Source organism: Protopterus annectens, chromosome 3.part0, assembly GCF_019279795.1.
Source record: "Protopterus annectens isolate FY-2018-M chromosome 3.part0, PAN1.0, whole genome shotgun sequence".
In the NCBI taxonomy this organism is placed as follows: Eukaryota; Metazoa; Chordata; order Ceratodontiformes; family Protopteridae; genus Protopterus; species Protopterus annectens.
Genome location: NC_056731.1, coordinates 910,333,242 through 910,358,506, shown reverse-complemented (window position 1 = coordinate 910,358,506; position 25,265 = coordinate 910,333,242). Strand labels below are relative to the sequence as shown.

Below are 25,265 nucleotides of genomic sequence, written 5' to 3'. Positions count from 1 at the left end.
CTTATTTCTGTCTAATATTTCCTCACTAGTATGATTATATCCTGCACTTCTGTATTCCTGATGAAGCTCACTTTATTCATACTCTGACCGTCATCCTACCTGGCTGGAAAACCGCACTGCTACTACTAACGCAATATCACAGCAAACCCAGATTACACTGGTCTTAAATTCCAGGACTGCACTCCTACTTGCTTAAAGTACATCCTGTCCTCCCACTCTAAATAAAGACTAGTATCTTTTGTTTTTTTAGCACCCCCTTTTAAGAGTGCTTCATCCTACGCTTGTCTGTAAGGAGACATGCACACCTCAGTGGGAAGGCATCCCTGGGTTCCCCTCTCTTAACTTCAAACCTAGCTTTTTTTATTTACATTGTACCTCTTCTATTATAAGGTTGAAAAAAATGTTTAGCATTAATCATTCTAAAATTGGTACTGTTTATTTGTTCAAGTAGTGAACAGGATGGTTTTATTTTAATGGGAAATACCTGGTAAAAGAAAGGGGTACTTGACTGGTTCTTATAGGTTTTACTAGTACTTACGTTCTGCTTTTCACTAACCACCATGACAGCCCCTCCCACTGTACCCCATTAACCAATTAAAATTCTCCACCCAGCTCTGACCCTTCCCTATCTCATATCACTATCCTCTATACACATTGTAGTAGATTACAGGAGGGGCAGGTGGAGACTCATTTGTCTTAACTAGCTTATTTACTCTTTCACTCCTTTTTTCTTTTTTGTTTCCCAACTACATCTTTCACATTACTACACATACCCAATTACAACTCCTACTAGTTTTCATTCAAGCCCTTCCACATCGTGCTCCAGCTCTGCCTTAACAGCCCAACTCTTCTACCTTACATTCCCAACTTCCTATCACATACAACTGAATTACCTACAACCATCTCCTATACTTACACACCCAATAACCCATAACAATCCTCCCCTACTCTTCTTAATCTTGCCCTCTTTGTAGAGCATCCTACATACAACTTCACAAAAATCAAACTATCTACTCACACTCGTTCCTCTCCTAAATGTAAATACAAATCCTTTATTAAAATCAATTCTGCCTCTCTAATCCCATTCCATTAACCAACTCTTTTGCTAGATGGGGTCATCCAACCCAATCCTAGCCCAACCAATTCGCCACACCCTTCTACCATCCCTTCACCCATCTTCCACAAACCCCCCTCCCCACACTACTGCCAAACACCTATCTACTCAATAAACAAAGTCTACTTAATTAAAATTACCAACCTACATTCTTGGATAGCCCACTATCTCCACACATCTTCTTAACCCCATCTGAAACATGGTACACTAAACGCTTACCTCCCAGCTATAACCTTTACCGTCAAGATGGACTCTCAAAAGGGGGAGTAATGGCAATCCTTTAGTCCAAGCAACTCAACTTATCCCCCCTACCTATACCTCTCCCAGACTTCCACCCAGCTTAGCTACTTATGACTTAACATTTAAACCCCTCCCCCCCAAACAATTGCCATAGCAGTCATTTATATACCACCTGGAAATAACATACCCATCCTTGAAATTATCCTGTCTTGGATTCCTCTCCATTTACTCTACGAGATAATTATCCTAGAAGAAGTCAACATTGATTGGAAAAAATATCAACCATCTCTCCAACCCTTAGCATTAACCTCCATGGCTTCAAATCAACCAATTACAACGTCCACCAACTTGCACAAAACAGCAGCAGCTCCATCTTGGATTGGATCCTAACTTCTGATCTAAAACTAACTCTGGCACCCTTCCTAACCCCCTGAGTGTCCACCTCCCTATGTGCAAAGAGACTCTCTTCAACTCCTATGTCCCACCTATACAGAGACTGCAGCAACCTTTCCTGCTTTGATGCTGAAAACTTTAACAGGCTCTTTAGTTAACTGGTCCAACCTCTGACACCTTCCCCTCAAAGACACAGTTCTTGAATTCAACCATACCTTCCTTGAAATATGTAACTCCCTACCACCACCACCACACAAAATTATGATAAAAGCAAACCACACCCCCTGGCTCTCAAAAAAATCACTCCCTTATAGCATTCGGAAACAAAGGCTAAAATATTAAATCCCCTATTCTACTGCAAAAATACAAAAGAACTTAAAAAACCTCACCAAAAAGCAAATCAATAAAGATAAGAAAATTCTACTAGGATGTCCAATCCACTCCCCACTCTAACCCAAAAAATGTTGGGTACACCATTAATAAAACCCTCCACCCTGGTGGACCTATTTCCCCCAACCCATACCCTAACAAGACACCTTAAGAAACTGTCACACTACGCTCTTACTTTATTGAATCTATCCACAAACTAACCCATGCTGACCAAATAAAAAATCCTACTCTACCCTCTTACACTATCAATACCACCCCCTTTCTCCTTTAGGCCAGTCTCCACTGCTTATAGAAAATCTCTTCTGCTTAAACTAAAACCAAGCTCTCCCTCTTTTGATAACCTACCTCCCCTCTTTCTTAAACTTGCAGATGACTCCATAGCCTACTCTCTCAATATTTGTGTGAGCAGATCAATTCAAGAATCTACTGTCCCTGCCATCTGGAAATCCTTCTATACCTTAACACTACACACAGAGGAGTTAACTCCACTAATCCTTCTAATTTTAGGCCCATAGCCACCACCCCTTAAAATCCTTGAAAAATCAATACACAATCAGCTTCTCAAACAACTTTCAGAAAAACCTTCAGACTCCCACTTAACATGGCTTTAGGCCACAACATAGTACTTCCACTGCCTTCCATCTTTCACTCATACTGTCATTGAGGCTAGAGACAAAAAACTGTTATCCTTGTCTATTCCTAGACCTCTCAAAAGCTTTTGATACTCTCTCTCTCTAAGCTAGTTACTAAACTATCTGATCTCAACCTCCACTATTCTCTAGTTCTCCAGCTATCTTACTTATAGGCTACAGTTAGATGGCAAACCACCCGCTCCCCCTTTTTTTACCTATCTCTACTGGTGTCCCCAAGGCTCTATTCCAAGTCTTCTTTTAAATATCTTTACTAACCACCTCCGCCCATCCTGCAGTACCTCCTCCATTATACAATATACTGATGACTCTACTCTTTTCTCCCTCTCTGATAACATCACTCACCTTCATACTATCACTCAAAAAACTTTTTTCACATCATCGAACAGCCAACTGGTAATCAACTAATCCTGCCCCACCAAAAAACAAACTCCTTCTCTTCCTTCCAAAATCTCATTCCCATCATAAAACCACCTTCACCATCTCATCTCTTGATCACAATATTATTAAAGCTGAATCACACTAAGCTCTTTGGCACCATAAATCAATAACCAATTAAAACTGGACCTCCATATTCAACAAAGTATTAGAAAGACACATCAAAAATTAGGTATATTCTATAGAAATAAATTCCTGTCCTGCAACTCCAAACCTGCTCTGGCACAAGCGTTCCTCTTTCCCAGCCTTCTCTACACCTCTCCTATACTTACACATCTACAGTCCACCTTAATAACCAAACTTGTACAAACGTGCAACAAAACAGCTAGATTTGCCAGCAACCTCTCATACAAATCTCACCACTGCCTTGCTCTAAACAACTCCAGTGGCTTGAATTCCCCCAGCTTCTACTTCTATTCCAGCTACAAATCACTCGCGCCTTACTACATAAACCCTCATCGTGTCCTTCCCTTTCTCCGCAGCTCCGATCAAGTGCTTCTTGACATATACAAACCTAATAAAAACATAGGCAAACTAGGTTACAAAAAACAGTGTCCCAAAGCCTGGAACAAACTTCCCCCAAATATCTGAAATATCAAATACACAAACAGCTTCAAAAAAGACTGAATCTACCTTGCTAACTCAAGCTCCTGTCCATGCCAGGACCCTACCTAACCCCACCTTCATCCACCTCTCTTTACCAAGAAATTCACATCTCCTAGGTAAATTGAATACATTTTATTAGCCAATGAGAAGCTTTCAGCTGCTTTATTGTACTTTTAATTTATTTAAATAGCAACACATCTATGCTATACTGCCCATCTAGATTTTCAATACAATGTAATGCCATCATGAACATTTACTTTTTAGCTCTACTCTCCATAGGCATTTTATCTTGTTACCTCCTGAAGCCTATCTCTGTTCTTTATTAACGTCACATTTTATCTTTTAATTTTTTATTTGTGCAGTCTTGAATGTATGTACTTTTTTAATTTTACAGTCTTGAATTTGTGTTATCTTTTATTATTGTACAATCGAAGTTATGTAATGTTTTGCATATTCTGAAGCTTTTTTCATCGGGTCTTCACTGAAAATGGGCCTTTGGCTCATTTGGACTTACCCAGTTAAATGACAAATAAGACTGCACATTCTTTAGGAGACTCGCTGCTTCTACTACTACTGCATCGGGGTTTCCTTCCACATTGCTCTCGGCTCTGCCTACAGATCCTGGTATTTTCTAATTGTCTCTCTCTGTACACAATACACTAACCATTGGTTCATAGCAATTTCAATAATCAATGCTACTTTTGTCGTCTTTTTATGGACTATTTTATCTGGTAGTTTCTCATCTATTTTTTCAACTGCTTTTAATAGGTAATCCCTTAGGATATAAACTTCATTACACTAATGCTTTGTGGCTCTCATTTCTAAAGCTTCTCAGCTACTTCAATATTGCTATGTTTGCACAATCCCCAATGGAGCAGTCTTGCCATTATTATGCCTTTCAGTATACAGGCCTTCTGCCATAAATGTATCACAACCAGCAACAAAACGTGTGACTGCTTACAGTTCTGTATTACAAAATCTGCATTTACCTGTTCTTCCAACATGTTCAATGGACTTTGTAAACCAACATGTACGCAGACCACCATCCTGGACTGCTAATATTAACTTTCATTTTTGGGTTTAAATTCACCTCTCCTTAACCATTTCTGTGTCAGATCCTGATCCACATTAGGTTATTCCAGGAGTTTTCTGTACTTACAACTATATTTGTGTCTTTTCTTACCTTCTCGTCTAATTTCTCTTATAAATTTTCAATTTTGTTTTTGTACATTAAGTTGCTGCCTGATTTTTGTCTATTTCTGGTTTGGTTCCATTCCTACTTGACACCGATATGAGTCTGCTAAACTAAGCAGGCAAGTCATCTTAGATTTGCTCTAGTCATGTTTCAAAACTTACACTACTGACCTCACCAGACCAAATGTAGTGAATGTATGCAGTCCCCACAACTGCAGATTTGTACAGGTCATCAGTTTAGAGGCTCATACTTCCTTTAGAACAAGAAATATATAATCTTTGCATACATTTTTATATACCATTTGATAAGAGTGAAGCATTTTGCATTTTCCTATCCAACTAATCCAATACCTTTTGGGTCCAGTCTATCACCCCAAAACTGTAAGAACAGGAATAACAGAGAGAGTAAACTGGTTTATAGCTTGGAATTTGATCCTAGATTTCACTATTTTTAGTCTTCTAAAATATTCCTTACCGAGTTTTGTTCGCACTTGTTCATGTTTTATTGTCAATCCATCGGATACCAAATATTCACACAAGCCCTCCTGCTCAAGTTCCTTTATATATCACATTTAAGCCCTACAATGGCGTCTTCTTGGTGCTGCCGCTTTTCTGCTTTAAACACCGTCTTTGCATATTCATCACAACCAAATTATACTTTTATACCATCTGAGAAAATATTGACCACTTACAGTTGTGCTTTCAGCTCCTCATTTGATTAGCTACTTTAAATCATCCACAAAAAGATGAGAAATTTTCATACTTTGTTGTGGTCGTCTGGGAGCCAAACTGTAACCATAACCTAACCTGTCAAGTAAACACCTTAATAGATTAAAAGTAAGCCAAAAGAGCAACAGTGACCAGAGTCTCCCAGGAACATCTTCCTTTGAATTTGTATCCCTGGGATAATAAATTTGCCATTTATCATGGCTTTGCCACTCCGTCACCATCAACTCCACTATATAGTTTGTAAATCAGAAGGCAAGTTATTGGTCTACAGTTTTTAGGATAGCTTGTAAGTCCACTCTTAAGGAAGAGTATTATTTTTCCTGTTAACCCAGTTGGTGTCTGTTCAGGCTGAACATTTAAGTAGTTATTACACAGGGCTGAATCTTTATATAAAGATGTTAATATGTTTAGCCAGACGTTAGGTACTACATCTAAGCCTGGGGTTTTCCAGTTAGGAGCTTTTCTTAATTTTGTTTCAGTTTCTCTGGCCATTACTTCATAGAAGTTCAAACGTACAGGATATGAAATTTTTTTTTTTTTTTTTTTTTACTTCTTTCCATTCAGCATCTTTGGTATATTTTACAGATATTTTTCCAAAACTTCTCTTTTTGGTAGAGTTTCTATTCCTTTTGCTTAATATCAAATTCTCTACAAAACCTTATTGGGTCATCAATAAATTGCTGATTTTGTACTTATTATCTGCGTATCTTCTAAATTTTTCTGTCTGCACCAATATCCTTAATTTAATTTGCAACAGCAACTTCAGTTCCCATTTCTTAAACTTCTCAATTTTTTAATTCTCATCTACTTTCCCCGCATTTTCTTATGTTTTGTATTGTGAACTTTTCCATATCTGAATGCCTTCACCTATATTTCTCTTCAAATATCTTTGGTGCTGCTTTTTTGCAATCTATTCATTTTGCTTCCTCTTTTTCATAAACACAGCACCATATTAAATCTCCTTCATTCCCACGTCCATATTTATTTTTCAGATGTCTCCCACTCCACCAGTTTCTCCTTTGCTTGGGGAGCCACTGTTACATAATGCTGTGACAAACTGTGTTAGACTTTCTACACCAAATCCTTCACTGCATAAGTATTCCGTAACTTCAGTTTCTACACCAAATCCTTCACTGCATAAGTATTCCGTAACTTCAGTTTCTATTTGTTTAACTTATATCTTCTGTTCTATGTTCCCCCTTTATGATTTTTTTTCACTTTGAAATTTTCCATATCTAGGTGCACTTACCTGTATTTTTCTTCAAAGAATTGTTGGAGTTTTTTTTTTTTTTTTTTTTTACATATATATTGATTAGTTTGGCTTTCTCTTTTGCATAAACATTGTACCCCATCAGATCTCTAATATCCATATTCATTTTTTATACCTTTCAAAAATCTCTAGGTTTTGTTCTTTGTATTTCTGAACTTCCTCAGTTGCTTCTTTTTCCAAGCAGCCCAAAGTTTCTTGGTCTGGTCTATATAACATTTTTATGAAACTGTTTCATTAATGAACGCAAATTTGTATTTGACGATTGACAGTTTTTTCCATGTGCAATTTTTTTTTCTTTCCTCTAATTTCTCTCAATCTTTTTAAGATATCTTCTATTTGGAAATTGCTGGCTTCTTGCACAAGAGGAGTAACAATACACACTTCCTTTCTTATCCTCAATAGTCCACTCTATCATCTTTATGGCTTTTTGGCATGTCAGTTTTTGTGGACTACTACTTCCCTCAACAATGGGGGGGGGGGCATCTTCCCACAGAGCATGGCTGAACCCCATTGTAGGAATGTTTGTGTTTTGAGGATTCTACACTTGTCATTTTCTGCAGTCCTGGCACCAGTGTGCCTATCAGGATTGGGCACTTTTATCCTGGAACTTTTGCACCCAGCTATTTTTAAACAAATTTCTGTCCACGATGTATGCTATATAAAATACAATCTATATCAGTGCCATCTTGGTGAGACTTCCTGGAAACAGGGTCCAACTCCTGAAGATACTCACCAAGACTGGAGGATAAACTGAATTCCAGCAACACTCTGCTTTGCTTGCCTATTTTCTCTCTCCATTCAGAACACAATGCCACTATAAATACTTAAGCAAATTATGGAATAGTGGTGTAAAAAACTGAGGCACATCAGGCCTTGACTGAAAAGGAGGAGACTGAACAAATTACTGCTGGAAAGTCAATTAAGCTAATATTAATCAATGGAATTTTTGCAACATCTCAGTAACAGAAAGGATCCTGACAATGATGGACAAGGCTGTCCTTGAAAACCTGAACAGGAGAGTGTTACCATAGCACCAGGAGGAGCAACAATCAAGGCGAAAGCCTTTTTGGAGAAAGGTATCCTGCCCTCTAGTTAAATAAGGTAAGGTTTCAAGACTCATGTAATTTTAAACTATGAAAAAAAAAATAAAAAACAGCCCAAAGGCTGACATGTACTTGGGTTATACCTCAAACAAATTGTGCTACAAGTAGTGTTAAGTTGCTCCAAGACAGTAACAACAAGAAATGCGTTTGTCATGGGTGGAATGTCTTAACCACAGACACACTTTGTAAACTGAGGCAAAGATGTCAAGAGGAAGAAAAGGCTCATGTCTAATGGCGCATAAGCAGCCAGCGTTTAAACAGAGAAATATTCAGAATAGAGATTCCTTCAAACACAACAGGAAAACAATTCTCACTAACACTCACTCGCAAACCAACTTTTTTACAAAGGTAGCCTGTGGTCATTTTCTACTGACCATCTTCACAGGACAGCCAAGAACTAAGAAAGAGAAATACTGCAGATGGATGATAGGAAGGGGGGGGGGGTTCAGGCAGCCTGGGGACAAGGAGTCCTAAAATGTTGCCAAAGACGGGGCTCTTACCAGATCACCATTGGTTTTATTTTTGTTAACTGGGTGAGTGGGCTGGTCAGGGATTTTTTCATCAACAAACCAGGTCATGAGGCAACAACAAATGTGCACAGATTTACAAATGCACTATATATGCAAGAGTACAGTGCAGAATATCTCAAGTGCATAGAGGCGCACAATTTATATACCTGCATACAGAGCTACATATACAATATCATTTAGAGTAAGACTTGAAGTGTGTACACATACAAACATATTAAGCTAGTTCACTTGAAATACATTGTTACTGGCAGGATGATCACAAAGTTCAAACAGCAGCACATGAGTATACCAAATGAGTGGTCTGTTATCCAGCCCAAGAAAAGTGGCTCAAAGCAGCTGGGTAAAAATTAAATAACAGAGAGGCCAAACTTAAAAGATATGCAATGTCCAAAGGACATTTATACTGTACTACTAAATGCACAGAAAATTGTCAACTAAACATACACTTAATGGTTTTAAAAAGAAAAACACGTCTTCTGTCTAATAGAAAAGAATGCTCAACTAGAAGTCACAAGATCATACACCACAAAAAAAGACTTCAAAACACAGTTATTGAAGTGATCTGATCTAAAAGCCAAAGTTAATGCTTTAATTAATTTTTAATCTGTGGCTATAATGCAAATCAGAAGGCAGTCAATCTCACAGGGTCAAATTAAAAACTTTTGATACAATGAAAGATTTATCTAAATCTCTCTCCCCCCTCCAAATTACAAGAAATAAAATAACAGTCATTTAAAGAGTAAATGCCGCTCTTACAATTAAAATACAATGCCATTCTTACAAAAGGGAAGAAGACATGCTTAAAGAGGAATGCCATGGTTCAATACAGGATGTGGAAAAGTACGCGCAAAGTTAAGTAACGTTTAACTGCATATAAAGCCAACACAACAGACTGCAAGGTAAGGGATAAACTACTACTGCCACATAAAGGGGAAAAAAGTAATGTAACTTTCACTAGTAAAATTAAAAAACAGAGATTCTGTAGGAATTAAGCTATGCTTTCACAATACAGGAAAAAGAGGACACGTTTATAATTTAATGAAATGGTGGCAAATCTAGCCACCTAAGCCAACTGCTGCTGAAGAGAGAACACCTTCAGTAGCAAACTTGAGGATCACTCTGCTTCAGGACCACTTCTTAGCCTCTGGTGCACCAAAATGCTAGTCTCAAACATACATTACAACCTCCAAAGAGCTGGTACAGGGTCCTTATTTGATGAGTGTAAAATGCTACTGGATCCTTCCTCGCATGCCATACATCTACCCTTAGCACAACAGGTTGTGCTACTGGAAAAGCAATATTTAAACATTGTCCCTATTTTGGGGCCTTTTTCTCACTTATGGCTTTATCCAGATTTCTTGCTCTAAGAGGTTGAGGGGTATGCCATAAATCCTAAATTTCTGATAATGTCCTGGCAAAGACATTTTCTGTTGAGAGAGACTTGAGACAGCAGTGATAGCAAAAAAAAAAATTTCTTGAGGAAGAAAAGCTGTAAGAGAGGTGTCCAGAAGACATCATAGAAAAACTTAAGAAAAATTCAAAGACTTTTTCTTTTTAATTTAATGTCAAGCTTAGGTTGTTAAGATCCACGGTTAACTGTACAGACACCAACGTCTTATCTGGCAGATACTGAGACCAGGCAATAGCCTGGGTAAGGGTATATGGGAATGCCTTGAAGCCTGCAGTGAGCTAACAGTGGAGCAAGGCCCTTGGGGAAGACTCTTGGGAGTGGTAGACAGACCACGGGGTGAAGTAAACAAAATATAACTAATCCCCAAAGAAAAAAGAAAAAAAAAGTGTATTTTTTTTTTAAGGAATGGGAATGTATAGAGAAGTATCTTTCACATCCACAGTAACTAGAAATTCATGACCTAAAAGGTGAGGAAACAGTCTGCAGTCTCAACATTCTGAATTTTGGAATGTGAAGAAAAATGTTCAGTTTGGAAATGTCTAAAACAGGCATAAACCAAAAAAATCTTGAATAAAAGCATCTTCTCCACTGGAGTGGAAAGACTGTCCCTTGAAATGGAAATTTTGAAATACTGAGGCAGAAGATGAAATTGGTCACTTGGAAATTGAGAAATTCTAGATGGAATGCTAGTGGATGCCCACTACAGCATACATGCTGTTATACCTGGCACCCTATTCTTGGAAAAAATTGATATCTTACTCAGGTATTTAACAGTTTCTGTAACAGAAGCCCTAGAGACAGTGTCTGCAAAGTACAGTTTTGTACCTACCATAAATGTAGATGTTCGAGGATTCCCTTGCTGCAGTCCTGACAATTGGGTATAGTCCGCGTCCCAGTCGGCCCGAATACCAGAGTATAAGGCTGACGTCGGTCATGGCGCCTTAGACTGACGTCAGTACGTCAGGGTACTAATGCGCATGACCGACGCCATTTCCTCAGTCTTTTCTTGCCCCAGATGTCAGAAGACCCAAAAAGACAAGTCCCAAAAACAACCTGCACCAAAAAACATGTACAATATATACAGTAATATATACAAAAAATATAAGCATGTAAACTCACCTACACAACCACCCTGAAACACAGAGGTGAAGGAGGTACAAGGGAATCCTCGAACATCTACATTTATGGTAGGTACAAAACTGTACTATGTTCTTCGTCTTCCCTTGCTGCAGTCCTGACAATTGGGTAGAATCCCAAAGCAGAGGTAAGGGAGGCTGGCAAATTATAAAGTAGCAGGAGCTGACAACATGCCTTGTAAAACAGCTGTGGCAAAACCAGCTCTAGTCTTAGAGTATATAGGCAGGTGATAATGCCTAGAGAAAGTATGCACTGAACTCCAAGTAGCTGCTTCCAGAATATCCTTAGTTGCCACCCCTTAGAAATGCTGTTGAAGTGGCAGTAGCCCTAGTGGAATGAGGCCTAATCCCAGCTGGAACCTCTTGCCATGATGGGAATAACAAAATGCAATGCAAAAGCCAATCCACCTAGAAATAGTTTGTTTTGACACAGGCTTGCCCTGTGAACTTAAAGCAAAAGAAACAAGTAACTGCTGAGACTGCCTAAAATCTTTAGTCCTGCTCAAATAATAACGCAATTGCCTGTGTACATCTAAAGTGTGCAAAATCTTTTCCCCTTTATTTTGAGGATCTGCAAAAAGTAGGCAAATGAATAGTTTGGTTTAAAGCCACACTAGAAACCACCTTAGGCATAAAGGAAGGATTAGTACGTAATGATACCCTGTCCTTATGGAAAATCAAAAGGGCTCTACTGCCATAAGGGCCTGCAACTCAGATACCCTTCTTGCAGAAGTAATAGCCAACAGAAAAGCAGTCTTCCATGACAAATATTTCAATTCAGCAGTAGCTGCAGGCTCAAAAGGTTGTAGAGTAAGTTTTTCCAACACAAAATTGAGATCCCAAGCAGGAGTAGGAGCTCTACGGGGGTCTTATATTCTTTGCCCCTCTAAGAAACTGCTTGAACAAAGGATGCGAAAACAAAGGTGGGTCACAATCATAGTGAGCTGAAATTGCTGCAGCATGAATCTTTATGGAAGAGAAAGACAAACCTTTGTCCAATAATTCAGTAAGATATTGAAGAGCCACACTCAAATTAGGCTCTGAAATCTCCAAATTCTTTGCTGTACTCCAAAATAAAAATCTCTTCCATTTTACACTCTCCTAGTACTAGGCCTTCTAGCTTCCATAATCACATTTAAAACTTGTTGAGGAAGCTGAGACCTACCATGCTTCAACACAGAATATGCCAAGCTGTGAGATGAAGAGATTGAAGCTTGACATTGAGCAGATGACCGTCCTTCTGAGATAACAGATGAGGAATCAGAGGTAAAGGCCATGGAGGCTTCTTTACAAGACTCCTTAGAAGTGGGTACCAGTGTTGCGAGGCCAATCTGGAGCTATCAAAATCATCCTTGGCCTGTCCTGTCTGACCTTTAGTAATACCTTTGGAAGAAGAGGTAGAGGTGGAAAGGCATAGACATGAAGGTTTTTCCAACTGAAAGACAGAGCATCCACTTTCCAAGCTGTGTGATGAAACCCCTTTGTGCAATACTTTGGCAGCTGGTGGTTTAGTGGAGAAGCGAACAGATCTATGTCTGGAGTTCCCCATGACACTGTCAATTTCTGAAATACATGAAGATCCAGTTTCCACTCGTGGGGATCCATGATTTGTCTGCTTAATACATCTGCTAGGGAGTTCTGTGCTCCTGGCAGAAACCTTGCCTGAAGAGTCAGTTGCAGGCTTAACGCAGTCTCCCATAAAATCATTGCTTGCCTGCATAGAGGATAAGAATGTGTTCCCCTTGCTTGTTGATGTACCACATGACAGTTGTGTTGTCTGTCAGAATCAACACCTGCCCTGGAAGAAGTAACTCCTTGAACGCCATCAATGCAAACTGGACTGCTAACATCTCCTTCATGTTGATATGTAGATGCTGTAGTCTGGCAGGCCACTTGTCTTGTATCCACTTTCCATTTAGATGAGCTCCCCAAGCAGTGTCCGAGGCATCTGTCGTTAAAATCTGACTCGCCTCTGGCCGGGTCACAGAGAGTCCCTTGTTTAGGTGACATTCCTGAGCCCACCACAAGAATTCCTTTTGAAGGCAAGGTATTATTTGAATGACAGTGTCCAAATCTTGGCAGTGCTGTGTCCATACATTTTGAGATACCATTGCAGCTTCCTCATATGCAGTTTGGCATTGGGAAGCACCAGAATACAAGATGCCATGAACCCTAATGCTTGAAGGACTGTCCTTGCAGTCAGCACGGACTGATGAGATAGTTGGTGGAAGTAAAGTGACAGACTCTTTTGTTTGTCCGGGGTTAAAAGGCCATCTGGGCTGCTGTATTCAGTCTCACACCCAGAAAGCACATGTCTTGAGAGGGTACTAGACTGGACTTTATTTCGTTCACAGAATACCCTAGGCATCTTAGCACTGCTATGACATATTCCAGATGCTGTAGAAGGTGTTCCTTTTCTTGAGCCAGAATCAGGCAGTCGCCCAAGTAAGGATAAATTTGAACGCCTTGAAGCCCGAAGTAAGCTATCACTGGAGCCAGAACCTTTGTGAATACTCTGCGCAGTAGATAAGCCAAAGGGCAATGCAGAGAACTGATAATGAAAATCTCCAGTTCGAAACCGCAGATACTTTCTGCAACTTAGCCTTATGGGCACATGAAGGTAAGCTTCCTTGAGATCCAAAGTTACCATCCAGTGATCCTTGCCCAGCAGAGGTAACAGTTGCTGTAACGTCAACATCTTGAACTTGGGAATGTCCAGATAAGTGTTGAGGATAGATAAATCCAAAATTGGTCTCCACGTGTTCCCTTTCTTTGGTACTAGGAACAGGCGAGAATAAAATCCAAGCCCTTTCTGACACAGGGACTGGCTGAATAGCCCCTATCTGGAGTAACTGAGAAACTTGCTTGTGAGCCTCTTTTCTTTGTGGAGGAGGAACATCTGGCATGCCTTTGAAAGGGGCATTGTGTGGAAATAAAATCTGTACCCGTGATGAATGATATCCAGCACCCATCTGTCTTGAGTGATTAAATCCCAATTTTCTTTGAAAAGAGACAATCTTCCTCCCAAAGGAGCTGCCAGACGAGTCCACTGGCAGCTGAAAAGGCAGGTCATTGGTTCTGCTTACGAAAGGACTGACCCCTGCCTCACCAGAAGTCTGAGCAGGGGAACTGTCTGATCTAGGCCTAAAGAACCTTGAGCCCTGCCCCTACCACGCCTAGACCTACCCCTAGACTGGGAACCATAAGCAGGATACGTCCACCCCTTAGCAGGCCAATTTCTACTAAACTTGGAGGCTGCACCTGCAAAATCTTTAACAGTCTGCATAGACTTAGCTTTGTCCTCCATTTTCTTTAAAACTGCTTCCACAGGCGGTCCAAACAACACATCAGACTGTAAAGGAGCATCCAAAATCCTGGTCTTAACATGCTCAGCTAAATTCTGATCCTTCAACCATGCATGTCTGCGAAGAACAGAACTAGTAGCAGCCACCCTCGAGGAGGCCTGAACAGCATCAAAACCACACTGCAAAGAATGCTTACCCACTTGTTCAGACACATGAACCAAATCCAGCAATTCTTTACACTCAATACCTTCCGCCAAAGCATCCACCTTAGATTTCAATTGTGAAAGGAGATAATTCTGATATTTCAGCATATGAAATTGACAATTCAACGCCCTCATGGCTAGAGTGGAAGAAGTATATACTTTCTTACCCCACCTATCCAAAGCCCTTGCCTCTTTATCAGAGGGTACAGGATTTTTAACCACAGAAGCTTTAACACCTTTAGGCCCCTGAGAAACAGTTTCTGGGTCCGCCCTGGGACTCTTAAACAAATACTTATGAGCTTGGGCACCCTATAATACCTATCAGGCTTAACAGGAGCAGGAGGCAAGGAATCAGGGTTCAGAGAAGCCTCTGCAAAACATCCTCCACCACATTCAACACAGGAGGAATAGCTAAGGGCCTATGCTGGGGCAAAACAAGAATTCCCTAAGCCTTTTTCTGGAGTCAGAGTAATCTTGGCCTTCCCATTTAAAGTGCTCCCTCATGGAGTGAAGAGTCTCTGAAAATGAAAAATCCTCAGGAGGAGAAGCTGAAGGAGTGGAATCATCCACATCAGAATCAGAATAAGTAGGAAACTCTTGCAAGTCTTCCACAGAAGACTCTGAAGCCTGTGAACACTGTTCAAAACTATCAAACTCCTGTTCCACCCTAGGCCTCTTATCAGGTGGGGCATAGAACCTCTAATCAGAGTAATCAAATCTTCTGCCATTTTAAGCATATGTTTCTTAGGCACAGAGCCGAAATGCTAGGAGAAGCCCTACAGAAGCTGAACTTGGCCTTCCTCTAAAAGAAGCTTTGGCAACAGAAGGAGAGGCCTAACTACCTTGGGAAGAGAGGGAAGAACAGTTACCTGAGAAGCCCCTCAGCCTGGCCTACCTCCTGAGAGGGCACATCCTGTAACAGTAAAGTATCTGCCTGAGACTCCATAGAGACTCCTGGCAAAACCTCTGGCTCCCTGAGCCTTCTAAAGGACCGGCGTCCGGGACTGCCGGTTCCTCACCCTAGACTTCACTGTTTTGTCCGTGCACTCCTTAGATGAAGCAGGCGACGGAGTATCCGACGGCATAGTATAATTGCAACGCTTCCCAAACACTAACCTAGCACAATCAAGCCTCCTCTTAATAGTGCTTGTTAAATCTAGCACAAGAGCGGCAACCAACAACGCCGTGCTCAGGCCCTAAACAAGGTATACACAAAGTATGATAATCCCTATGCGGTATCTGCTTCCCACAAGAAATACAGTTATTCACTTTTCTGACATCCGGTTAAATACTGAGGCAAGAAAAACCAAAATGTTCCTTACTTAGCCAACTCTGTATTCGGTCTGAAACTCCGGTTTCGGAAAATCTCAGAACGCCAACCTGCACTCGCAAAATTGCTTCTGCATCGGACCATGCGGCAAAAAAGACTGAGGAAATGGCGTCGGTCATGCGCATTAGTACCCTGACGTACTGACGTCAGTCTAAGGCGCCATGACCGACGTCAGCCTTATACTCTGGTATTCGGGCCGACTGGGACGCGGACTATACCCAATTGTCAGGACTGCAGCAAGGGAAGACGAAGAACATCATCATATGCACATTTGAAAGAATGCTTAATAACCTGAGATGCAGAACTGACCATTTCCAAAAGATGGGGATGGGAGGTTAGCCAAAGACTGCTGCATATTTGCAAACATGGACAAGAGGTGCTTAGACATACGGGCTACACAATTTATAGCTCTGAAGGCCAAATGAGAGAAGGGCAAGTTTTTTTGTCAAGTCTATCAAAAGTATTGTTGCACTTGTCATTAGGGACAGGATTAGCAGAAGACAATGTTTCAGCACCTCTCTCTGCATCAAAGGAAAAAAAGGAAATTATGGTCAGATCTGCAGAAAAGGTTCTTTTAAAAGATAGTTGTGGTTATCTGAAATTCTATAGCATCTTTAAAGCTTCTTTAGATCCTGGGGATGAGAATCTGTACATTATGACTTAACAAAAAAGCAGCTTCAAGGCATAGGACAGGTTTAAGAGAATTTGTGCCAAGGATCAACACCTTGAGAATCGGACAAACACCTCCTTTCCCTTCCCATACTTAGCGGATCCTTCATTTCTGAAGCAGCATCTCCAAAGGAGAATTCCTCATTTGGGGAAGCAGAGGAAAGGGTATTCAAACTGACTCGCAAAGCTGTGGGGGTAGAAATTTGTGAACCATGATCTAACAATCCCTGAAAAGATTCTGAAAATAAGTGGAAGCAAAGTACAGTTGTGTACACTTACCATAAATGTAGATGTTAGAGTGTATTCACTATTGCAGTCATTATATTTGGGTAATCCCGCTGGCAGGTTGCCCTCAGTCGGCCTGAATTCCAAAGTCTTGGGTTCTGCGTCGGCTGTCGTAGCCCCTTCCCTGACGTCAGGTCGTCAGGGGTATAAAAGAAGCAGCAGACGTCATTTTCTTTAGTTTTTCTTGCCCCAGATGTCAGGTGCCCCCAAAAAAGGGTAGTCAAAATTTATATCTATACATAAAATTAGATGAAGCAATATAAACTTTACCTTCATCCACAAGCAAATACACCACGTAGGTTCCATCAGAAAAAAAGGAGGGATGGCAGGTGGGTAACCTGGACTGCAACAGTGAATACACTAACATCGACATTTATGGTAAGTGTACACAACTGTACTATTTTCTTCATGTTTCACTGTTGCAGTCATTACATTTGGGTAGATTCTCAAAGCTATGGTTGGGAGGCTGGAGCTAAATAGCATTAGGAGCGGCTAGGAGACCCTGTAGAACTGCAGTGGCAAAGCCTGCCCTGGATTTAGAGTGGCAGATGATAGTGCTTTGTAAAGGTGTGCACTGAACTCCAAGTAGCTGCCTCTAAAATGTCCTTGGTTGGTACTCCCCTGAGAAAGGCTGCTGAAGTGGCTGCAGCTCTGGTGGAATGTGGCCTAATGCCCTTAGTCACTGGCTTGCCGTGGTACAAGTAGCAGAAACGAATGCAATGGCCTGTCCACTTTTAAATAGTCTGCTTTGAGATGGCCTTTCCTTGTGATCCTGCAGCATATGCCACTAGTAATTGCTCAGTCTTTCTGAAAACTTTGGTTCTGTCCAAGCAGAATCTAAGCCGTCTGTGTACGTCCAAAGAATGCAGAATTCTTTCCCCCTTGTTCTGTGGATTTGGATAAAAAGTTGGCAGATGAATGGTTTGGTTAAGAGCCACACTGGACACCACTTTAGGCATAAATGTTGGGTTTGTCCTCAGGGAGACCCTGTCCGGATAAAAAATGATAAAAGGTTCCACAGCCATGAGTGCCTGTAGCTCTAAAACTCATCTTGGAGAAGTTATTGCTAGGAGCAGAGCTGTTTTCAAAGATAAAAACTTTATATCAGCAGTAGCAGCTGGCTCAAAAGGAGGCAGGGCGAGTTTTTCCAAGACATAGTTGAGGTCCCATGCAGGCATTAGTGATCTCCTTGGAGGCCTTAAATTTTTGGCTCCTCTGAGGTACTGTTTTAATAAGGGATGAGAAAAGATTGGTGGCTCTGCATTGTAATGAGCCGAAATGGCAGAGGCATGAATTTTAATAGATGAGAAAGATAGGCCTTTGTCCAGCATCTCAGTTAAGCATTGTAAAATCTGAGGAATATTTGGCACAGCTGTATCTGTTCCTTGTGCCTGGTTCCAAGCATAGAATCTCTTCCATTTCCCAGCAAAAGATTTTCTAGTACTAGGCCTTCTGGCTTCCAAAATGACATCCATCACATCTTTGCTGAGAGGTGCGTTTTGTATGACTACATTATCCGCCATGCTGTCAAGTTTAAAGTTCTGCGCTGGCTGTGCAGGACAGTAGATGCGGTACTTGAGGCAGGGTCCAAGCTGGGCATCGAGACAAGTTCCTTAATATTGGGTACCAGTGCTGGCGGGGCCAGTCTGGTGCAATCAGTATCATCTTTGGCTTCTCCTGTCTGACCTTTAGGAGTACCTTGGGGAGGAGAGGCAGAGGGGCAAAGGCATATACTGACAGGTTTTTCCAGCTGAAGGATAGGGCGTCTACTTTCCATGCTGGTCTGTCATAAATCCTTGTGCAGAATCTCTTTAGTTGGTAGTTGTGAGGTCTAAAGTCACAAGCCAAGCGTTCTTGCCCAGCATGGGCAGTAGCTGCTGCAAAGTCAACATTTTGAATTTTGGTATATCCAGGAATGTATTCAGAATCAATAGGTCCAGTATTGGCCTCCAGGCCTTGTCCTTTCTGGGTACCAAGAACAGTAGAGTAAAATGCTTGTCCCCACTCTTGCTCTGGCACTTGTTGAATGGCCCTCATGTCCATCAGGGATGAGACTTGTTTTTGTGCCTCTGCCCATTGATTTTCTGGCAGATCTGGCCAGCCGTTTGCCTTTGGCAGGGTATGGAAATGGAACTTGTAGCCTCGTGACACGATATTTAAAACCCACTTGTCCTGGGTTATAATGTGCCACTTTTGAGAAAAAAAGTGCTAATTTTCCCCCTAAGGGTGCTGCCAGGAAATAAGTGCTTGGTGCAGGCAGGGGGAAGTCATTAGGACTGTTTCCTGTAAGGTTGTGATTCATCTTATGCACCCCATTGCTTTGACCTGTATAAACCTTGCACTTGGGATCTGCCTCTAGGGCGTCTGGGTCTGCCCCTTTGAGGTCTGTCCGACACAGGAAAGGACAAATTCTTTGCTGGCCAGTGTCTACTAAACCTAGGTGGCTGTACTTGTAAGAAATCTTTGACCGTTTGCATAGATTTAGCCTTGTCCTCCATTTTCTTTAACACCTCTTCTGCCTTAACACCAAACAAAGAATCATGCTGTAAAGGTGCATCTAATAATTGAATTTTAACATGATCAGGCAGATTTTGTTCCTTTAACCAAGCATGCCTTCTAATTACAGAACCTGTAACTGTGGTCCTGCAGGAGGGCCTCTAAAGAATCAAAACCACATTGCAAAGTATGCTCTCCAATTTGTTCAGCTGCATGCAATATATCCTGCGTTTCCTTGTTTTCTGCACATTCAGAGTTTAACAACATTTTCTGTTTAAGCAATGCCAAGACAGGTTGCTGATATTTGAGCATATGAAAAGTACAGTTTTGTACCTACCATAAATGTAGATGTTCGAGTGTATACCCTGCTGCAGTCATCACACTTGGGTTATCCTGTCGTCAGGCGGTCCCGCAGTCGGCCTGAATTCCAAAGTCTTGGTCCAGCGTTGGTTGCTGTCACTTCTTCCCTGACGTCAGTGCGCCAGGGGTATATATGATGCATCCAACGCCATTTTCTTCAGTTTTTCTTGCCCCAGATGTCAGGTGCCCCCAAAAAGGTGGTCAGTAAATAGTACCAATCTAAAAAAGTTCAGCACAAACAAAACATCCCTCCAGCTATAAGCAAATACATCACAAAGGTAGTATCAGGTTTTAAGGTATTGTAAAGTTTTAGTTAGTTAGGTCAGAGGGATGGAGGGAGGGTAACCTGGACTGCAGCAGGGTATACACTCGAACATCTACATTTATGGTAGGTACAAAACTGTACTATGTTCATCGTGTTACCCTGCTGCAGTCATCACACTTGGGTAGAATCCCAAAGCTAAGGATGGGAGGTGGAGTCAAACAGGGTTAGAGGAGGCTAGAAGGCCCTGCAGAACTGCAGTGGCAAAGCCAGCTCTAGTCTTAGAGTAAAGTGGTAAGTGGTAGTGTTTGGTGACGGTGTGTACTGAACTCCAAGCTGCAGCTTCCAAAATATCCTTGGTTGGCACCCCCGAGGAAAGCTGTAGATGTAGCTGCTGCCCTGGTAGAGTGGGGTCTTATGGTAGCAGGAACTGGTTTTCCATGATGAGTGTAGCAAAAATGAATGCAATGTCCTATCCATTTGGAAATGGTCTGTTTTGATATAGCCTTCCCTTGTGAAGCTGCAGCATAGGATACAAAGAGCTGGTCAGATTTTCTGAAAACCTTAGTTTTATCTAAGTAGTAACGTAGTTGCCTGTGAATGTCCAAGGAGTGCAGTAGTCTTTCTCCTTTGTTCTGTGGATTTGGAAAGAAGGTGGGTAAGTGGATGGTTTGATTTAGAGCCACACTGGATACCACCTTAGGCATAAAGGAGGGATTAGTTCATAGAGAAACTCTGTCTTGATGGAAAATGAGGAAAGGCTCTACTGCCATTAGTGCCTGAAGCTGAGACTCTTCTGGCTGAAGTTATTGCTAGCAGCAGGGCAGTCTTCCATGATATAAACTTTAGGTCGGCAGAGAAAGCTGGTTCAAAGGGAGGTAGCGTAAGTTTTTCCAGAACAAAGTTGAGGTCCCAGGTTGGTATAGGTGCTCTCCTGGGGGGGGGCCTAATGTTTTTGGCCCCTCAGAGAAACTGCCTTAGAAGCGGATGTGAAAATAACAGAGGATCCGTGTTGTAGTGGGCTGAAATAGCTGAGGCGTGGATTTTAATAGATGAAAAAGAAAGTCCTTTGTGCAACATCTCAGTTAAATACTGTAGAATCTGAGGTATGAGAGGCTGAAGGGTATTTTGGCCTTTAGCTTGGTCCCAGGCACAAAACCTTTTCCATTTGTCCGAGTAGGCCTTTCTGGTGCTGGGTCTCCTAGCTTCCAGAATAACATCCATAACTGCTTGAGGGAGAGGAGCTGGCTTGTTGCTTAAGTGATTTGCCATGCAGCCAAATTTAAGGTTTTGAGCTGGCTGTGTAGAATCTGATTGTCTTGCTGTGTGAGCAAATGAGCAATTTCTGGTAAAATCCAAGGTGGGCCCTGGGCCATATTCCTCAGTAGTGGGTACCAGTGCTGGCGTGGCCAGTCTGGGGCTATGAGTATCATTCTGGGTCTCTCCTTCCTAACTTTCAGCAGCACCTTTGTGAGAAGGGGCAATGGAGGGAAGGCATATACTGTCAGGTTTTTCCAACTGAATGAGAGTGCGCCCACTTTCCAAGCTTGATGGTGAAGCTTCCTTGTACAAAATTTTTTTAGCTGATAGTTTTGGGGGCTGGCAAACAGGTCTATGTCTGGGTGGCCCCATTTTTGAGTTATCATTGCAAATACTTGTGGATCCAGTTTCCACTCGTGGGGATCCAGGATGTTTCTGCTGAGGTTGTCTGCCAATGTGTTCTTTTTTCCTGGCAGGAATTGAGCTTGTAGCTGAACTTGGTAAGCCAGTGCTGTGTTCCACAAGGTCACTGCTTGCCTGCATAGAGGGTAGGAGTGTGTACCCCCTTGTTTATGTACCACATTACTGTGGTGTTGTCCATCCTTATTGTAAGCTGTCCTGGATGCAAGCGGTCCTTGAAGGCTGTCAGGGCATTCTGTACAGCTAGCATTTCTTTTTGATTGATGTGCAGATTCCTTTGATCTGCAGTCCATATGCCTTGAACGCACTGTCCTGCCATGTGTGCCCCCCAGGCATAGTCCGATGCATCTATTGTCATAGTTTGCCTGGCTGGGGGCAAGGTGAAAGGCTGACCCTTGTTGAGGTGACATGCCTGTGACCACCATAGAAACTCTTGTTTAAGGCAGGGAATGAGAGATATCATTGTGTCCAAGCTGTGGCTGTGTTGAGACCACACGCTTTTTAGGTACCACTGTAATTTCCTCATATGCAGCTTTGCAAATGGTATTAGTAGTATGCAAGATGCCATGAAGCCCAAGGCCTGCAGAATTTTTCTTGCAGGGAGTTGGGTCTTTGTTGCCATTGTTCTGAAATATTGAGTCAGTTGTAGTTGTTTGTCTGGCGTCAGATAAGCCATCTGGGCCGTTGTATTCAAGCTGGCACCCAATAATGTCATATTTTGTGAGGGCACTATTTTGATTTCTTTTCGTTTACCGTGTACCCTAGGCAACTTAGAAGGTGTTTTACAAAAGCCAGATGTAAGAGGATGTCCTTGCTTTCTGCTTGGATTAGGCCGTCATTCAGGTATGGGTATATTTGAATTCCTCTTTGTCTGCAGTATGCAATTACTGGTGCCAGGCATTTTGTGAAAACCCTGGGCGCAGTGGATAAGCCAAAGGGCAGTGCAGAGAATTGGTAATGGGTTGAACCTGCAATGAAACTGAGGTATCTTATGCAATTTTGTCTGATAGGGACATGCAGGTATGCCTCCTTGAGGTCCAACGTTACTAGCCATGCTTTCTTGCCCAACATGGGAAGAAGCTGCTGTAGTGTTAGCATCTTGAATTTGGGTACTTGTAAGAAGGTGTTTAGAATTGAAAGGTCCAGAATTGGTCTCCAAGCAGTGTCCTTTCTGGGGACTAGAAAAAGAGTCTTGAGTAAAATCCTTGGCCTTGCTCCCGTGTAGGTACCAGTTGAATGGCTCTCATGTCCATGAGAGTTGTAATTTGTTTTTGTGCCTCTGCCCACTGATTTTGTGGCAGGTTTGGCATTCCTCTTATCGTTGGTAAGGTGTAGAAATGGAATCTGTATCCTTGTGAAATAATGTCTAGGACCCATTTCTCCTTTGTGACGATGCGCCAGTTGTCTGAAAAAAGTGCTAATTTTCCTCACAAGGAAGCTGCCAAGAGAGTTTTGCTTGGCCATATGAGGTTTAAGTCATTGTGTTTGCCTTCTAGTAGTTTGGGGCCTGTCTTTTTCTCCCTTCTGTGTTGCAGTGCCCCATTGTCGCAGTTTGTAGTGGGTTTGTGGTTGTCCTCTGCCTCTTGGGCGTCTGTATTTACCCCTCTGAGGTCTGTCAGTAGCTGGAAAAGACCAATTTTTTGTTGGCCAATTTCTGCTGAAGCGAGGGGGCTGAACCTGTAAGAAATCTTTGACAGTCTGCATAGATTTTGCCTTATCCTCCATTTTCTTTAAGACTTCTTCTGCTTTAACTCCAAATAGGACATCCTGCTGTAAGGGAGCATCTAGTAACTTTGCTTTAACATGATCAGGCAGAGTTTGTTCCTTTAACCAAACATGCCTACGTATAACAGACCCAGTAACAGCTGCTCTACAGGAAGCTTCCAAGGAATCAAATCCACATTGTAAAGTAAGTTTGCCCACCTGTTCAGCTGCATGCAACAGATCCTACATTTCCTTCAATTCAGACTGTTGAGGGTGTGCGCTCAGCTTTTGTTTTATTTGAGACATTAGAAATTGCTGGTATTTTAGCATGTGAAATTGACAATTTACTGCTCTCATAGCTAGAGTGGCTGAAGTGTAAACCTTCTTCCCCCACCTGTCTAGTGCTCTGGAGTCCCTTTCAGAGGGTACAGGATTTTTTGCCATAGAAGCCTTAGCCCCTTTGGGACCCTTGGAGATAGTCTCTGGGTCAGCAACAGGGCTTTTATAAAGGAATTTGTGGGGGTCAGGCACTCTATACCTGTCTGGTTTTGCTGGAGCAGGAGGCAGAGAATCTGGATTTAAACTAGATTCTAAGTAAACATCATCCACAATGTCTAAAACTGGGGGGATAGCAAGTGGTCTGTGCTGGGGGAGTAAAATAAGCTCTCTGAGCCTTTTCTTTGAGTCAGAGTAGTCCTGACCTTCCCAATGAAAATGTTCCCTCATAGTATGTAAAGTTTCCCCAAAGGAGTAGTCTTCAGGGGGAGAAGCTGAGGGAATGGAATCCTCAGCATCAGAATCTTCATAAGGGGGAAAGGAGTAATCTTGTTCCTCAGAGGAGCATGAGGAAATAGACACTTGGTCAGAGGAGGCATAATCTTCCTCTTGTCTAGGCCTTTTGTCGGGTGGGGGTTGGGAACCCCTGATTAAAGAGATCAAATCTTCAGTCATTTTAAGCATCTGTTTCTTAGGCATGGGGCCTTGAACTGGAGACTGAAGTGCAGTCTTTTTTGGTTTAAGAGGAGTCTTAAGCTTAGGATACGTTTTTATGGTGAGCGTTGTCGGTCTGAAGACACCTTCAGAAACCAAAGGTGTTTCTGCAGCACCGGCTTCTCATTCTGCAATGTCGTCGGTAGGGCCTAAAGAAAATGGTTGTGTCGGCCTAGAACTCTCCACCATAGGATCCGAAGCGGTCTCGCGTTCCAAGTCTGCGGTAGCCAGGGGCTGTGTAGGCGCCTCAATGAAAACCGGTGAACCGGAGACTGGCCCAGCCAAGGGCTCGGAGTCTGGCTTGGGTCTAGGCTGCCTGTCCTTATCTTTGAATTTTTTGTGCACGCCGGTAGTCAGTTGCTCCAACGGCATAGTGCAATTAAATTTTCTACCCAAGTAGTGTCGTGCGAAATCAAAGCGTTGTTTTATAGTTCGCTTATTGAACCTAGCACAAAAGCGACAACCAGTGACATCGTGGTCTGGGCCTAGGCAAGGTATACAATAAGAATGAAAATCCTTATGAGGTATTTGCTTCCCACAAGAAATACAATTGTTAACTTTTTCTGACATCGGTCTGAGGCAAGAAAAGTTTCCCCAACGGGGTACTTAATTTTACTGAAGACTTCGGATCTGAAATTCTACTTCGAAAATCTCAGGAGTCGGCCGACCGGCACTTGCGAACTGCTTCTGCTTCGGGCACCGCGCAGCAAGAAAGACGGAAGAAAATGGCGTCGGATGCATCATATATACCCCTGGCGCACGGACGTCAGGGAATAA

At 42.0% G+C, this 25,265-nt stretch overlaps 1 protein-coding gene across 1 annotated transcript in view; it reads right to left on the bottom strand.

The window, feature by feature from the left end:
* The window catches only part of YES1 (YES proto-oncogene 1, Src family tyrosine kinase), a gene marked incomplete in the record, with an annotated part of 1,508,191 nt that overhangs the window by 1,357,015 nt on the left and 125,911 nt on the right, over positions 1 to 25,265 (bottom strand).